Genomic DNA, 5321 nt, shown 5'->3' with positions numbered 1-5321 from the left:
CACTGGCACACGTGGAGGATTGTCTGCTCCTGGCCATGAGTTAACATGAACTTGTAAGAATGCGGAGAGGCAATATAGTGTATAGGTTAAGCAACCAGACTCTGGACCAGATTCCCTGGGTTAAAGCTCAGTTCTGTCAGTTACTGCTCTGTGATCTTGGGCAAGTTATTTAACTCCTCTGTGCATTATAAAAATGGAGAAAGTAGTAGGAGTTTCCTTGCAGTGTTTTGTGAGAATCAAGTGAATCAACACATGACAGTTGGCTTAGCAGTGCTCCTGGCACTTAGAAAATGCTCAATAAATAGAAGCTATTGTTAACTATAAAAACATTTCCCCAACTTGGCTTCCTCTTCTGCCTTTCCCATCAATGAGCCTCTGTTCTTTTAATTCCTATAGCACTTAGGTCAATACGTACACCTTTAACACTATATCATGTGATTTTAGGTGTTGTTCTCAAATAGTTTTTTGTGAAAAATTTTCTCTCCCCAAGTTAGTAAGTTTTTAAACCACATGGGTCACAGAGTAGATGCAAAAGGTACCGCAAAGGCATTTTTTTCCTGAACATTTGCATTTTCTTGTTTCACAGATGAGCTCTCTCCACAAAACTGAATATACATCTTTTGTTTTCCAGGATTGGGAAACAGAGAAGTAGTTCAACTGTAGAGACTTCTTCTGCTTTGTTCTCTGCTGTGGCCCTAGTGTCTAGGGCTGCACTTGGAACATAATGTAACTGAAGCTCAACACCCATAAATATTTCTTGAATGAAATGAAAAGGTCCATTTTTTTTCAGGTGTCATGTAAAGGTGTTATAGAGTCAGTTGCTTCCCTGTGGCAACTGGATCTTATTTACTAGGGAAGAGCTACTAGCCTCCCTTTGCGAGCAGTCATGCTCTGGATCCTGATAGAATTGCCTTGGGCTCCTTTGCAAAAGAGGATATCTGTACTGACTCTTACTCCAAAGGCCAATGCACTACCATATATATTTGCCTTTAAACATTTGAAGAATCATCATGGACAGAAAGATTAGAATTATGGCCAATCATGGAATCGAAGATGTTATATTCAGGCAAATTTTAGGTCAATTTAAGCACTCTCCAGCATTTCAAGCTCTGATATTTACAGGCAGAGTCTGTAAGATGATTTTTTTGGAGACTTTGTAAGTAGGAAATTAACAGGTTATATAGAAAGGGGAATCAAATGCCCTATAGGGTCTTATCAAGCCATATTCTATGATTCATCTTCTGGTTAATTAGCCTTCAAACACCTATGAGGGGCTTCTGTGTTGCTAAGCCCTAGGCAAGGTATCAAGGAAACAAAAGATGAATTAGGCATGATGCCTTCTTTTTTTTTTTTTTAACATCTTTATTGAAGTATAATTGCTTTACAATGGTGTGCCAGTTTCTGCTTTATAACAAAGTGAATCAGTCATACATATACATATATTCCCGTATCTCTTCCCTCTTGCATCTCCCTCCCTCCGACCCTCCCTATCCCACCCCTCTAGGTGGTCACAAAGCACCGAGCTGATCTCCCTGTGCTATGCGGCTGCTTCCCACTAGCAATCTATTTTACGTTTGGTAGTGTATATATGTCCATGACACTCTTTCACCCTGTCACATCTCACCCCTCCCCCTCCCCATATCCTCAAGTCCATTCTCTAGTAGGTCTGTGTCTTTATTCCCGTCTTGCCACTAAGTTCTTCATGACCTTTTTTTTTGCTTTTCCTTAGATTCCATATATATGTGTTAGCATACTGTATTTGTTTTTCTCTTTCTGACTTACTTCACTCTGCATGACAGACTCTAACTCCATCCACCTCATTACAAATACCTCCATTTCATTTCTTTTTATGGCTGAGTAATATTCCATTGTATATATGTGCCACATCTTCTTTATCCATTCATCCGATGATGGACACTTAGGTTGCTTCCATGTCCTGGCTATTGTAAATAGAGCTGCAATGAACATTTTGGTACATGACTCTTTTTGAATTATGGTTTTCTCAGGGTATATGCCCAGTAGTGGGATTGCTGGGTCATATGGTAGTTCTATTTTTAGTTTTTTAAGGAACCTCCATACTGTTCTCCATAGTGGCTGTATCAATTTACATTCCCACCAACAGTGCAAGAGTGTTCCCTTTTCTCCACACCCTCTCCAGCATTTATTGTTTCTAGATTTTTTGATGATGGCCATTCTGACTGGTGTGAGATGATACCTCATTGTAGTTTTGATTTGCATTTCTCTAATGATTAATGATGTTGAGCATTCTTTCATGTGTCTGTTGGCCATCTGTATATCTTCTTTGGAGAAATGTCTATTTAGGTCTTCTGCCCATTTTTGGATTGGGTTGTTTGTTTTATTGTTATTGAGCTGCATGAGCTGCTTGTAAATCTTGGAGATTACTCCTTTGTCTGTTGCTTCATTTGCAAATATTTTCTCCCATTCTGAGGGTTGTCTTTTGGTCTTGTTTATGGTTTCCTTTGCTGTGCAAAAGCTTTTAAGTTTCATTAGGTCCCATTTGTTTATTTGTGTTTTTATTTCCATTTCTCTAGGGGCTGGGTCAAAAAGGATCTTGCTGTGATGTATGTCATAGAGTGTTCTGCCTATGTTTTCCTCTAAGAGTTTGATAGTGTCTGGCCTTACACTTAGGTCTTTAATCCATTTTGAGTTTATTTTTGTGCATGGTGTCAGGGAGTGTTCTAATTTCATACTTTTACATGTACCTGTCCAATTTTCCCAGCACCACTTATTGAAGAGGCTGTCTTTTCTCCACTGTATATGCTTGCCTCCTTTATCAAAGATAAGGTGACCATATGTGCGTGGGTTTATCTCTGGCCTTTCTATCCTGTTCCATTGATCTATATTTCTGTTTTTGTGCCAGTACCAAACTGTCTTGATTACTGTAGCTTTGTAATATAGTCTGAAGTCAGGGAGCCTGATTCCTCCAGCTCCATTTTTCATTCTCAAGATTGCTTTGGCTATTCGGGGTCTTTGGTGTCTCCATACAAATTGTGAAATTTTTTGTTCTAGTTCTGTGAAAACTGCCAGTGGTAGTTTGATAGGGATTGCATTGAATCTGTAGATTGCTTTGGGTAGTAGAGTCATTTTCACAATGTTGATTCTTCCAATCCAGGAACATGGTATATCTCTCCATCTATTTGTATCATCTTTAATTTCTTTCATCAGTGTCCTATAATTTTCTGCATACAGGTCTTTTGTCTCCTTAGGTAGGTTTATTCCTAGATATTTTATTCTTTTTGTTGCAATGGTAAACGGGAGTGTTTTCTTAATTTCACTTTCAGATTTTTCATCATTAGTATATAGGAATGCTAGAGATTTCTGTGCATTAATTTTGTATCCTGCTACTTTACCAAATTCATTGATTAGTTCTAGTAGTTTTCTGGTAGCATCTTTAGGATTCTCTATGTATAGTATCATGTAATCTGCAAACAGTGACAGCTTTACTTCTTCTTTTCCGATTTGGATTCCTTTTATTTCTTTTTCTTCTCTGATTGCTGTGGCTAACACTTCCAAAACTATGTTGAATAATAGTGGTGAGAGTGGACAACCTTGTCTTGTTCCTGATCTTAGTGGAAATGGTTTCAGTTTTTCACCATTGAGGACAATGTTGGCTGTGGGTTTGTCATATATGGCCTTTATTATGTTGAGGAAAGTTCCCTCTATGCCTACTTTCTGCAGGGCTTTTATCATAAATGGGTGTTGAATTTTGTTCAAAGCTTTCGCTGCATCTATTGAGATGATCATATGGTTTTTCTCCTTCAATTTGTTAATATGATGTATCACGTTGATTGATTTGTGTATATTGAAGAATCCTTGCATTCCTGGAATAAACCCCACTTGATCATGGTGTATAATCCTTTTAATGTGCTGTTGGATTCTGTTTGCTAGTATTTTGTTGAGGACTTTTGCCTCTATGTGCATCAGTGATATTGGCCTGTAGTTTTCTTTCTTTGTGACATCTTTGTCTGGTTTTTGTATCAGGGTGATGGTGGCCTCGTAGAATGAGTTGGGGAGTATTCCTCCCTCTGCAATATTTTGGAAGAGTTTGAGAAGGATAGGTTTTAGCTCTTCTCTAAATGTTTGATAGAATTCGCCTGTGAAGCCATCGGGTCCTGGGCCTTTGTTTGTTGGAAGATTTTAAATCACAGTTTCAATTTCAGTGCTTGTGATTGGTCTGTTCATATTTTCTATTTCTTCCTGGTTCAGTCTCAGCAGGTTGTGGATTTCTAAGAATCTGTCCATTTCTTCCAGGTTGTCCATTTTATTGGCATAGAGTTGCTTGTAGTAATCTCTCATGATCGTTTGTATTTCTGCAGTGTCAGTGGTTACTTCTCCTTTTTCATTTCTAATTCTATTGATTTGAGTCTTCTCCCTTTTTCTCTTGATGAGTCTGGCTAATGGTTTATCAATTTTGTTTATCTTCTCGAAGAACCAGCTTTTAGTTTCATTCATTTTTGCTATTGTTTCCTTCATTTCTTTTTCATTTATTTCTGATCTGATCTTTATGATTTCTTTCCTTCTGCTAGCTTTGGGGTTTTTTTGCTCTTCTTTCTCTAATTGCTTTAGGTGCAAGGTTAGGTTGTTTATTCGAGATGTTTCCTGTTTCTTGATGTAGGCTTGTATTGCTATAAACTTCCCTCTTAGAACTGCTTTTGCTGCGTCCCATAGGTTTTGGGTCGTCGTGTCTCCATTGTCATTTGTTTCTAGGTATTTTTTGATTTCCCCTTTGATTTCTTCAGTGATCACTTCGTTATTAAGTAGTGTATTGTGTAGCCTCCATGTGTTTGTATTTTTTACAGATCTTTTCCTGTAATTGATATCTAGTCTCATAGCGTTGTGGTTGGAAAAGATACTTCATACGATTTCAATTTTCTTAAATTTACCAAGGCTTGATTTGTGACCCAAGATATGATCTATCCTGGAGAATGTTCCATGAGCACTTGAGAAAAATGTGTATTCTGTTGTTTTTGGGTGGAATGTCCTATAAATATCAATTAAGTCCATCTTGTTTAATGTATCATTTAAAACTTGTGTTTCCTCATTTATTTTCATTTTGGATGATCTGTCCATTGGTGAAAGTGGGGTGTTAAAGTCCCCTACTATGATTGTGTTACTGTCAATTTCCCCTTTTATGGCTGTTAGTATTTGCCTTATGTATTGAGGTGCTCCTATGTTGGGTGCATAAATATTTACAGTTGTTATACCTTCCTCTTGGATCGATCCCTTGATCATTATATAGTGTCCTTCTTTGTCTCTTGTAATAGTCTTTATTTTAAAGTCTATTTTGTCTGATATGAGAA

Source organism: Eschrichtius robustus, chromosome 3, assembly GCF_028021215.1.
Source record: "Eschrichtius robustus isolate mEscRob2 chromosome 3, mEscRob2.pri, whole genome shotgun sequence".
Taxonomy (NCBI): domain Eukaryota; kingdom Metazoa; phylum Chordata; class Mammalia; order Artiodactyla; family Eschrichtiidae; genus Eschrichtius; species Eschrichtius robustus.
The sequence above is the reverse complement of the archived record's forward strand: the minus strand, read 5'-3'. Positions refer to the sequence as shown.